Genomic DNA, 13,570 nt, shown 5'->3' on the forward strand with positions numbered 1-13,570 from the left:
TGGGTCTGAAGTTGGCTGGGTCCGTGGGTGATGCAGTTGGTTTTTTCAGTAGGGGTTTGAGGAATGCAAGTTTTAGTTGATTAAGAACTGTGCCCATGGCTAGAGAGGTATTGATGATTTCTGCAATAAGTTTTGTGACGGTGCTAGGGATGGCGGTGAGCAGATTAGTAGGGAGTGGGTCCAAGGGATGTGCAGATGGTTTAATTTTTTTAAGTAGATTTTCGATCTCCATGGCTGATGTGGGCTCGAATGTCTCTAGACTAGAATTCAGCGTGGGTAGGTATGTGCTATGAGGTGTTGGAAGGGTTTGATGGGTTGTAAGGGAGCTAGTAAGGTTTGAGATTTTTGTCTTGAAGTAAGTGGCTAATTCGTTGGCTTTGCTGAGCGCTAGTTGGTCTGGAATGGAAGGTGGCATTGGTTTGGTGAGGGATGAAACGTAAGAGAATAAAGCTTTAGAGTCGAAGATGAAGTTATGAATTCTTTTTGCATAGAAGTCCTTTTTTGTTTTGTGTATGGCGTTTCTGTAGGTGTTGAGGGTGGCTTTGTAGTCCAGTCTGGATGTGGGTGAAGGGTTGTTTCTCCAGCTTTGTTCTTTGTTTCGTAGTTTTTGTTTTAGGGCTTTGAGTTCCGGGGTGAACCATGGTTTTCTGTTGTCTCTTGCCGGTTGGATTGTTTTTGAGGAGGTTGGGCAGAGTTGGTCCGCTATTTTGTTCGTGAGTTTGATCCATGAAGAGGTGGCTGTGTTGGCGTCTGAGAGGTCTATTTGTTTGAGATCTTTAGAGCATTGTTCGGTGAGTAACTCCAGTGAGCATGGTTTCCTGAAATGAATGATGGTGTGTTTTTCATTTTGAGGGTTGTGTCTATGATCTGGTGGTCTGACCAGGGGATTGGCGTGCAGGTGGGATTGGTATGGATGGACCAGCTCTCGTTGATAAATATGAGGTCTAATGTATGACCTGCTTTGTGAGTGGGCCCGTTGATTATTTGTGAGAATCCAAGGTGACTGAGGGAGGTGAGGAAGGTTTCGCAGTTAGTGGATTGAGGGATGGAGTCCACGTGAATGTTGAAGTCTCCCAATATGATGGTTGGTTTGTCTGAATTTAAGTGTTTGGCTATCATCTCTATTAGAGGGGAGGGGTTAGCCTCTAGAGTTCCTGGTGTGGCGTACATGAGGAATATTTGTAGATGTTGAGATTTGAATATGGAGCATTCTAGTTTTGAAGTGGAGTATGATAGTTCTAGGGTTATGCCCAATTGTTTTTTTGCAGCAAGTAGAATTCCTCCTCCTTTCTTTTTCGGTCTAGGTATTGAGAAAAGGTCGAAGGATTAGCTAGGAGCCCTTGAGCACCGAAGTTTCCCATTCCTGCTCTAGGGCTCTAGGGCTCCCATAGCAGCACCTATATCTATATCTACTACAAACAATATCGCAAAATTATGTACAGTACAAAAGGTTAGAATTTGTCTTCCTTTCAGAAATATAATGCTTTAGATGTTTTCAGGCGCCCCTGATATTAAATCAAAATGTGATTCAGAGATCACCCTTAGCAGCAGGAAAACATTGCCTTCTCTGTCTCTTGGCTCCATTGCTTCCTATTTTGGTCTTATTTCAACACTTTTTTGTCCTAATACAGTTAATTTCTTAGATTTTATTTTAATTTTTTTTTAAATAAATAAAATCTTTACATTATTTTCTCCACACTGCTCTGGTGTATTCATACTTTATATAGCTCTATTTGATGCCTGCAGGATGTCCTGATCACTGTCCCTTTCATTTAGTTAATATTTCTAAAATACTAAAATACTAAAAAGGAGGAACTTCTGAGCATTTTAAACTTACTTCTCCTCACAGATGAAATAAATATGAGTACAAACCTCAGCAACACTAACTTGGGAAGTAGTCAGACCATACCAGCTAAGCAGCATCTGGCCTGGCTGAAAGACCAGAGGCTGTCTGCTGCAGAAGGCAAACCACTGCTATGTTCGGCCATTAAGATGGTGTGTGGTGATTATCTAAATCTGCAATAGATAACATGCTTAATCCGCACAAAAAAAGGAAATCTTAATTATATTCATTTTAACTGCTAACAGGGAGTGCATTTTTGTAACTCCCACACACATACACACACATCAGCTTACTCGAATTGTGTGTGTGTGTATATTTTATTTTATTTTACCTCTATTGGATTGCAACAACAGAGGACCAGACTTAAGTGTTAATTTATCTTATGTTCTTATGTTCTTATAGCCGATATACTTAAAGTAGACATGACTTATCACAACCACTAAGTAATATTTAATATGAAACTATGTTACAGTATTTGATGGCACCTGTTTAGTTAATATAATTTAAGTTTGAAATTATGTACCTTATTGTGAACCGTTGTGACGGCAACTAGCTTAACGACGGTATAGAAAAGATTTTAAATAAATAAACAAATAAATAACATGTATAACGTTCACATTGCTTTTCTGTTACACAACTGCTAAGAAAAATGTATACTTTTGTAAACCGTTGTGATGGCTCTACCGAATGATGGTATATAAAAACTCAACAAATAAATAAATAAATAAATAGATAGATAGATAAATAAATAAATAAATAACATCACAGGGAACATATACAGCAGCTACACGTTTAAGGTACACCCAGGTTCCTCAACCCAGTCCTCAGGGCACATCCAGCCAGTCTGGATTTTCAGGATCTCCACAATGAATATGCACGAGTTAGATTTGCATGCCCCACCTCCGTTGTATGCAAATCTACCTTATGCATATTCATTGTGGAGTCCTTTAAACCTGATTGTCTGGGTGTGTACCAAGGACCAGGCTTAGAACTCCCCGAATTAAAACAATTTTCAAAATGAAGCTTATGTGTGTAAGTCACCTTTGAAAATTATCCGAAATAAGGGGCACAAACACACCTGTACAGTTATACCTGCTCCTTACAGATTATTTTATGTGCCTAATATTTAAAAGCAAAATTATGTGCACACAAAACTAAACTGAGCCCCAACACATCTATTGTGTGCACACTTTTCTGCACACAAACCCTGGACCACAAGATATTTACACGCATAAACCCCCGTGCATGACGCATGCGCACATAGAAACATAGAAACATAGAAATGACGGCAGAAGAAGACCAAATGGCCCATCCAGTCTGCCCAGCAAGCTTCACATTTTTTTCTCATACTTATCTGTTTCTCTTAGCTCTTTGGTTCTATTTCCCTTCCACCCCCACCATTAATGTAGAGAGCAGTGATGGAGCTGCAACCAAGTGAAATATCAAGCTTGATTAGTTATGGGTAGTAGGGGAAGTAGGGGAAGTAACCGCCGCAATAAGCAAGCTACACCCATGCCCATCTGCTTTACCCAGACCGTGCCATTCAGCCCTTATTGGTTGTTTTTCATCTCCCCTGCCGTTGAAGCAGAGAGCCATGCTGGATATGCGTGAAGTATCAGTTTTTCTTCTCCCCTGCCGTTGAAGCAGGATATGCATTGAAAGTGAAGTATCAGGCTTATTTGGTTTGGGGTAGTAACCGCCGTAACAAGCCAGCTACTCCCCGCTTTGTGAGTGCGAATCCTTTTTTCTTCTCCCCTGCTGTTGAAGCAGAGAGCTATGCTGGATATGCGTGAAGTATCAGTTTTTCTTCTCCCCTGCCGTTGAAGCAGAGAGCTATGCTGGATATGCGTGAAGTATCAGTTTTTCTTCTCCCCTGCCGTTGAAGCAGAGAGCCATGCTGGATATGCGTGAAGTATCAGTTTTTCTTCTCCCCTGCCGTTGAAGCAGAGAGCCATGCTGGATATGCGTGAAGTATCAGTTTTTCTTCTCCCCTGCTGTTGAAGCAGGGAGCTATGCTGGATATGCGTGAAGTATCAGTTTTTCTTCTCCCCTGCCGTTGAAGCAGAGAGCTATGCTGGATATGCATTGAAAGTGAAGTATCAGGCTTATTTGGTTTGGGGTAGTAACCGTCGTAACAAGCCAGCTACTCCCCTCTTTGTGAGTGCGAATCCTTTTTTCCACATATCCTCTTGCTGTTGTAGCTTAGAGTGATGTTGGAGTCACAGTAACCATGTGTATGTTTATTGAATAAGGGTATTGTCTCCAGGCAGTAGCCGTCATTCTGGCTAGCCACCCACTCTTTATTGACGGCCTCTTGATTTTATGGATCCACAGTGTTTATCCCACGCCCCTTTGAAGTCCTTCACAGTTCTGGTCTTCACCACTTCCTTCGGAAGGGCATTCCAGGCATCCACCACCCTCTCCGTGGCTACAGAGGATGCCCTGACCACTGGGGATTATTGGTTACATACGGCTGCAGCCTTGTTCTGGAAAAGAGATGGGGTAGGAGTCTGGTTAGGGAAGGGGGGGCGGCGATAGTAGATATAAAGACAACGTGGCAGGTAGCAGGTGGCCCATGCCTTGTGGTTTTGTGTTTAAAATGACGCTGCATCAACCAACAGTCTGTTCTTTTCCTCTGACTGAAAATAACCAGCAAAGCCGTGTCAGGCACAGCTATGGTGTTATGAGATTATCCCCTTGGGAAACAAATCGGATCTTTGTGGTTATAGAGAAGAGAGACTTAAGACCAGCATTCGTTCTTCATTACTGCCTGGCTCTCCTTTGCCAAGGGGAAGAATTAACATGTTTTCAATGAGTTCATTAAACATTCCCTATGCTACCTTAGTGACAGAGTAAGTGGAAATGTTGTTATACTTCTGTCCCCACTCATGCACTCAAATACTTTCAAATACTTTACAATTCTTATTTAACTTTGTACTTAACCCACAAAAACAAACTTCGGCCTCCTGACCCAGCATTAACCATTATTGCTTTGATTTTGTTTGATACACTGATGCAATAACCCCTGATGTGATAAGACGTTATTGGCAGCAAATGCCCTTTTCTTATAATGTATTATTAAAGGTCTTCAGCAACAGCTCTGCTTTGCTGCTCAGATGTCGCCGCAGGACTTGATTATGTTAATGAAACATTAGATGATGTCATTTCTTGCGTATGAATTAGATTTAAGTAAGGGAAAAATGTGCAGATTCTACTGGGATAGGGATGGGGGGGATGGAAGGGGACAGAGAAAGAGGGAAGATGCTACTAGGGGATGAGAGAGGGGAGATCCTGCTGAAGGGAGGAAGAGAGAGAGAGAGGGTGATATTGCTGGGGGGTGAAGAGAGAGGGGAGATGCTATTAGAGAGAGTGTAGAGATGGGGGGAGATGCTGCTGGGGTGAAGGGAGAGATAAGGGAGATGCTGCTAGGAGGGTTAAGAGATAGGGGGGAGATGCTGCTGGGGGTGAAGGAAGAGAGAAGGGAGGTGCTGCTAGGGAGGTTAAGAGAGAGAGGGGAGTTGTTGCTAAGAGGTAAAAAGAGAGGGGGAGATGCGCTGGGGGTTAAGAGAGAGCAAGGGGAGATGCTGCTGTGGGAGTGAAAAGAAAGAGAGAAAATGCTGCTAGGACGCTAGGGGGTAAACAGAGAGAGAGAGGGGGGAGATGCTGCTATGGGGGTGAAGAGAGAGAGGGGGAAGACACTGCTATGGGGTGAAGAGAGAGGGGGATATGCTGGGGGTGAAGAAAGGGGAGATGCTGCTTGGGGAGTTAAGAGAGAGGGGAGATGTTGCTAGGGGGTGAAGGGAGAAAGTGGAGATGCTTCTAAGGGGTTTAAGAGAGCAACAGAGAGGGAAATGCTGATAGAGGGTTAAGATAGATTGATGGGAGATGCTGCTAGGGGGTAAACAGAGAGGGGGGGGGAAGATGCTGCTAGGACATTAAGAAAGAGAGGGGGGAGATGCTTCTGGGGGTGAAGAAAGGGGGATGTGGCTAGGGGGGGTGAAGAGAGAGATGGGAGAGATGCTGCTTGGGGGGTTAAGAGAGAGGAGAGATGCTGCTAGGGGGTAAACAGAGAGAGGGGGGGAGATGCTGCTAGGGGGTGAAGAGAGAGAGGGGAGATGCTTCCAGAGGGCTGAAGGGAGAGAGGAGAGATGCTGCTAGGGGGAGATGAAGAGAGAGGAGGGAGCTGCTGCTAGGGGATTAAGAGAGAGAGAGAGGAGTTGCTGGGAGAAAGAAAGAGGGAAAATGTTGCTGGGAAGAGAGAGAAGGGAGGGAGATGCTGGTGAAGATGAACAGAAAGAGGGGAAGTGTTCTTAGGAGTGTAGAGAGAGAAGGAAGATGCTGTTGGAGAGGGGGAGAGAGTGAGGGTGTTCAGGATTTATCCTGAAACAGCAGGCATGACTTTAGAACACTGGACTGAGAACCAGAGAAGTCAGGGTTCAAATCCCGGTTCTCCCATTACGCTCCTTGTGACCTTGGGCAAGTCACTTCACCCTCCATTGCCTCAGGCACCAATTTACAGGCTGATGCAGGTAGCTGAGCGTTAAAACATTGTGCGCATGATTTCAACGCATGGTTTTAGCACTCAGCTTAAGATATTTTCTAACTCCTGAAGCAGCAAATACATCAGGAGGTAAAAAACGTGCATAAACTTTAAATTGTGCGTTCGGCATTATCTAGGTAATTAGCATCTGCCAGATAGCTGGATAAATCAGTATTTATCTGGCTAAGAGGTGGCGGCTGCCAGCACTTACTGGGAGTGTTCCTGACTTTTTTTTCTTTTTTTTAACCTTTTTTTTTCCCATTTTTTTTTAGTAGTGCTGGCAACTTAACTCCAGTTCTGATCTAGGAGTTAAGTTTCCAGCGCTAAAAAAGATGTGCTGGCCAAACTCAGTCTCTCTGCATCGGGGAGCACCGCTTAGCGCCATCATTTGCAGGGGATTTCCATGTGAGGGTGCTAAGCAGTACTCCTATTTAGGTAGGTGCATTTTCTTCACGCCAAGCTCCTTGCTGCATCGGCACAGAAAAGGCACATTCAACTGAAGGCAGAAAAGCGATTTCGACTGATCACACAGCCGACGCTCAATTTTGCCCACTGACAGCCACAGGTTCGGAAACCGGACGCCGGCAAAATTGAGCATCCAGTTTTCAAGCCGTGGGCCGACTTAAATTTTTTTTTTTAACTTTTTGTAACTTTTGGGACCTCCGACTTAATATTGCCATGATATTAAGTCGGAGGGTGCACAGATAGGCAGTTTTTACTGCTTTTCTGTGCACTTTCCCGGTGCCCGGAGAAATTAGCGCCTACCTAACGCGTCGAAAACGCGCGTCCAATCGCAGGTTAACAGTGCGCTCCGCCAGAGTGCACTGTACTGTATCGGCCGGAAAGAAAAGTTACTTCCTAGAGGGGGCAGAGTGTTTTAATAACATGCTTAATCAACAATCAGTCATTAGTAAGGAGGCAATTGATTGTCTGCCACAGTTTGATAGATCTCCTGCTGATCCTCTGACTGAGACAATGAAGCTATTGACCTGCTGTCATAAGTAAAACATCAGGATTAGGACAAAGTGCAGGCTTTAGTTTTGAAACGGATTGAGTATAAAGATGTGTCTATTTTTTTTTTAAATAAAAGGAACAAAAATGATAATTGTTTAGTAACATGGTACAATAAATGATGGCAAATAAAGACCAAAATAATCTATTTAGTCTGCTCAACTTGGGGTAGATTTTAAAATAAGCGCGCGCGGACTACATGCACGCAAAGTTTTTAAAATCTGGCTCCATGTGTTTAGGGTTTGTAACTGCTGTTTTTCTTTCATTTTAAAAACAAATTGAAATGAAACAGGAAATTTTGTTAAAATGTTCCATTTTGTTTCAAACAAAGGCACAACCCTCCTCTCCCACAGCCTGTTCACACCATCTGAGACCATGCAGAACAGAAAACATATGTAGTGAAACATTTCAGCCCAATCACAGTATTCGACTGCAATTTGTGGGCTGTGCCTTTATTTGCAATAATGATAACACTGTGCAGTGTATGACGTTTGAAAACCAGTTATTAGTGAACCTCGGTTTAAAAATACATTTTCTTGTCTAAATTAACGTAGAAATATTTTTGGAAATGCTCAAGTGTGTAGTGGTGTTTCTCTTTCCTGTGCTCTGCTTTACACTGATGTGGATGCTAAGGGCCCTATTAGAGTCATGACTTGTGATGGAGAATGGTGAAGAGGCAGTGAAAAACATTTTGGCATGTCATACAAGGAGTCATTATTCTTGTTCTCCTACATTTTTTGATTTTCGATTCTAAGTAGCTTTGTAATTATAAGTATTCTATAGCTTTTATGCTTCAGTATTGTGCCTTGCTTTTGTTAGACAGATGCCACCGAAGAGAAGATGCTAGATAAAAATGTTGCATAAGCTAGAAAGTTACTAGGCCACAGTGTTACAGAGTTGTGTTTAGAATACACCAAGGCCATGTAGACATTTCAGCCTAGCTGCTAACTCATAGATAGCATTTGCATACTGAACGAGAGAAAAATTTACATATAGCCACTTGGATTAATTGTTTAAATTACATAGATGATCATAGAAATATTTTGACAATTGTGTAGGAAAGTCATTGGTTTAGGGGCTTGAGATGTGAAGAAGCATAAACCCTTTATAATGCCTTATTATCAGTAAAATCATCTAAGTGAGAGCTTCATACTGATGTCTTGCATGGCACTCTGTCACTCTCTCTCCATAAGGTAGACTTTATTATATTATTTGCAGCGTTTAATAAAAAAAAGATTTTTCTCCACAGCTGCTCCCTTTAAGCATTTCTTGAATCATAACAACATCTCTCACATCTCTTGCTCTCACAGTCCCATCTCCTCCATCAGTTAATTGAGGTCGTGAAATTCGGTGTGAGCTAAAAAGTTAACAGTAGTTCAGTTTTAGACTTTAGCAAGCTTGTGCTAAATAGTGCATGGAGGACATCAATATGCCATATTATTTACTATACATGCTCACTAAAGTCTAATTTGCCTTTGATGTTATTCCTTTACATGTAGGTGCACGCTGATTATAGTCCATACCAGCTAACATTCTTGGGGTCCCCTGTAGTGTGCATGCTAGGACCTTAGTGCATCATTCACTATTCCGAGTGCACACTAACCTGCCCTAGTGTGTGCGCTATGCTTTATGATGTTCAACATTTTGATTTATCATAAGAAAGATGGTAAGTCAAAAATGAAACTAAACACTTGAGATAAATTTTAAGACCCGGGCACATGTGCGCGTGTTTGCTGGCTGGCGCACATGGATGTGACAATTTAAAAACATACATGTGTATACATGCGCGTGTTTTAAAATCGGCTATTCGCGTGTACATGTGCACATGATTTCATACTGATGCGCACATGTGCGTACAAATGCCACCTCTCTCGCGTAAGTGGAGGGGATTTTGCTAGACCCGTGCGGTGACGCAATTACCTCTTTACCCAGTTTGTTCCCAGTTCGCCCCAGTAAAGAAGAGGACTTCTTACCTCCCCTAGCTAACTCACCTCCCTTTTACTCTATTAGCCCCAACCCTTAAAACCCCTCTGACTACCCTATTTTTTTTTATTTCACAACTTACATGCCGTCCATAGCAGAAGTAAAGTTACACGGTAGGGCACCCTGGTGTGCGCTTGAATGCGTAAAGACTTACACGCAGACCTCATGATACAGACCCGACTCGTCCATGTCCCGCCCATACCACGCCCGTACTTCACCCATTTTTGTGAAAAAAAAAAATGTTGTTGCGTACCGGGAGACATGCACATACTCGTGTGGTATTTAAAATAAGTGCGGTGTGCGCCAGGCTGAGTCACACGTGTATCTCCCGGCTTTGGCATGCATTGGGCTTTTAAAATCGAGCAGTATATTTTGCCAGAGCGAGTGGGATTTTAGAGTTATGCCACAGATAATGAATGATGTGTAAAGCAATATAAAACACATGCTGAGGCCTTGGTAAAAACTGCTACAGAATGAGAGCATGGTTTGAACTAAGGCACAAGCCTAGGCTACTGCGAAGCAGACACATCCTCAAGATTTCAAACTTGGGCCTAGGTTCATCGTTTTGCTATAAATATAGAAAATATAGTGGCTGTGATAAAAAAAAAAAAAAAAGGAGGCGTGGTTAGGATAATTTTCCTGGTAAAAGTTAACTATTTATACCACTGTAAGAGGGGGCACTAGTAACTCGGGGTGAGGTTTGGGGGGTGAGGTGGGTTTTGGGGTGCAGTTTTACATGCAGAGTCATAGGTACGAACAGCACATTTACCATCAGTGAAGAGTTAATGTGATTTAGAGTGATGAAAGGTGAAAGAAGAGTAGATTTGTTCCATATTCTCTCTACCTAGCTTTATTACAGCTAGGTAGAAAGTACATCAAGCTAGGTAGAGAGAACAGGAACAAATGTACTCTTCTTTCACCTTTCATCACATTAAATCTTCACTGATGGTAACTGTGCTGTTCACACTTATGATTGTGCATGTAAAACTGACCCCCAAAACCCAACTCACCCCCAAACCTCACCTCGAGTTCATACTGCCTCCTCTTACAGTGGTACAAAATGTTCAGATATAAATGAGCCTCCACAGAGGCTCTCTATCTCTCCCCCCATCCCCCTTCTCGAACCGCTCACACAGTTAACACAGGCACAACGCACAGGAAAAAGGTGTAGTTATTTCCGGCATTAAAACCTGCATTGCTATGCGTTACTCTATCGCACACCACCCTAACTGACCCTCATTTCCATTGTCTCCGCCAAACTCCTCCCGCTTGAATACAAATGAAAAATTTGCATACGCAGTTTGCGATGTGGTATTTATCACATGCGTTTCAATGTTATTAGAACATAAGAAATTGCCACAGTGGGTCAGACCAAGGGTCCATAAAGTCCAACAGAGGCCAAACCAGTCCACAAGAACTTGGCAAGTACCCAAATACTAAGAAGATCCTATGCTACTGATACCAGTAATAGCAGAGGCCATTCCCTAAGTCAACTTTATTAATAGCAGGTAATGGACTTCTCCTGCAAGAACTTATCCAAACCTTTTTTAAACCCAGCTACACTAACTGCACTAACCACATCCTCTGAAAACGAATTCCAGAGCTTAATTTGCGTTAAGTGAAAAATAATTTTCTCTGATTAGACTTAAATGTGCTACTTGCTAACTTCATGGAATGCCCCCTAGTCCTTCTATTATTCGAAAGTGTAAATAACCGAGTCACATCTACTCGTTCAAGACCTCTCATGATCTTTATTTATTTATTTATTTATTTTTAATTTTTATATACCGAAGTTCTAGTAGGGACTACAAATCACTCCGGTTTACATAAAACGAAGAACTGCTCAACAGATAGCGGAGCTTTACATGGAACCGTATAACATATGGAACAGTATAACTGGTTGACAATTTAACCTAGTGCTAAATAAAGTGATAATATTTTAACTGGTAATAAATAAAGAAATATAATATTTTATATAAGAAGTATAACTATTTAACGTAGCAATAAATATAAATATCTTAAAGACCTCTATCATATCCCCCCTCAGCCGTCTCTTCTCCAAGCTGAGCAGCCCTAACCTCTTCACCCTTTCCTCATAGGGGAGCCGTTCCATCCCCTTTATCATTTTAGTCGCCCGCAATAACGCCCTAAACACGATTTGATAAATGACCCTCTTGGAGAGAAATAATTCTGCGTTTCACATTACGATACCAAGTGTAACTTGCGCATATCAGATGAATTGTTATTGCTATAAAAGTGCAGTCAATTTGGGGATACATTTTCAAAAGGATTTTCATGGGTAAACCCTTCTTTGAAAATTGCCCTAGGTCCTTAGTGGAGAAAAGTACTAGCGCTGCTGACTGCACACACACACACACACACACACACACACACACACACACACACAGACACACAGAGACACACACACACACACACAGACACACACACACACTTTTCCCCAGTGAGAGGGATGGGCAGGGGCGGGGATGGGCAGCGGAAGGTACACATGGGGATTTCATGGTGAAATCCTCCCCCCTGCTCCTTCCTGCTTTTCCCACACACTGTGTAGGTGCAAAAAATATGCAGTGGGGGGGAGGGGGGAGCATTTCCTGCAGCATCAGCAGGCCAATGAATTATTAAAAGGAAATTCTTTATTGGATTCTAAAAGTGTAGATAATTCTGTTAATGAAGCATTCACGCACACACACACTTTGTCCTGGTATCCTGGAATGAGCATGAAAACCGCTGCCTTTATTTTTTTCCCTTTCACGTGTCTTCAGAAAAACAAGACTTATTTAGCTGAGGAATTTAAAGCAGAGAAAGATTACTGAGGCCCGCCTAACAAGTTAAATAATTCTTATCATTTCTTTGGCCACACTTCCCTGTTAATCTGCAGATTTAGTGCCATACAGCATGTTCTCTCTGGAGTAAAGAGTGAAACATAGTAACCAAATGTATTCAAGTGGCTCAGCTGATGTGGTATTAATTGTCAGCATTCGAGATTAACCTTTGAAATATGGAAAATAAAGCTGTTTGCTTTTTTGCTATAAATACATACCTAACGTAATTTCTTTTACCAGTGCTATACCAGCCATCAATAATAATAAAGGTTCTTTGGAGATCAAGGTTTTTCAGTGGCTCGGTTTAAAAAAAAGAGAAAAAAAGCACAGGTGCAGTTGTACACCGGTCTCAGAGGAAGAGGAACCTGGGACCCTGAAAGTCTGTGTATAATAAAACCTATGAATAATCCCTTTGTTAGTGCAACAGAAGCACATGTGTTTTATTTCATGGACATCAATCAGAAAAGAGAGGATGCTGATGGTCAGACACTTTGCTAGTCATTAAAGTGTTCCTGCAATAAGGCATTCCCCAGCTAACAAAATCCTCTTGATTATCCTTGTCTCTGCTTTGTGACTTCAGGTTTTGTTTGCCCAATTTGCTGCTGAAATCACTGCTTTTTTTTTCTTTTTATTTATGCATTTCCAAAAAAAAAAGAAAAACATTACAAGGAAAATAGGAAATTGAGAACAGAAATATACAAACAAGAAAAAAAAAGCATAATCTCTGCCATACAATCAATCAATTTCCAAACTAAGGGGGTCATTTATCAAAGTGCTATATGGCGTTTTCGCATGCGTTAAGGCAGGTACCGAGTCCATCAAGCTAGGTTGAGAGAACATTGTACAAATTTCATCTTTGGGTGAGTTTCCTCACTCTGAAGAACATCAAATCTTCACAAGAGTGTACTGTTCTGTTCGTAGGTCTCACTCTGAATGTCAAAGTGGCCCCTAACCCCTACACTCCTCCCTAAACCTCCCCTCGAGTAGCTAGGTGGGCCTCATATAGAGGTATTAATACCTAACTACTATAAGGGCCTTATAGCTAGTCTCTCTCTCTCTCTCTCAGTTGTAGATAGGAATTGCAACAATTGTGGTACTTACTGCAAAGTGTGAAAAACCTATTGGACTCTGCGGTAATACTATACGAAGCGCTAAGATAGTGCACTTTGCGATAAATAGGCTATTATCATAACCCCCCCCCCCCCTTTTCCTATTGCATGCGATATTTAGTGCATTTTGATAAATCCAGGCCTAAGTCCTCAAATGGTGGGGGATCCAGTACCCAACCCATGGAAATAGTACAATAATAATGTAGCTTGCTTATTACGGTGGTTACTACCCTAAACCAATTAA

This window comes from Rhinatrema bivittatum, chromosome 5, assembly GCF_901001135.1.
Source record: "Rhinatrema bivittatum chromosome 5, aRhiBiv1.1, whole genome shotgun sequence".
Classification (NCBI taxonomy): Eukaryota; Metazoa; Chordata; class Amphibia; order Gymnophiona; family Rhinatrematidae; genus Rhinatrema; species Rhinatrema bivittatum.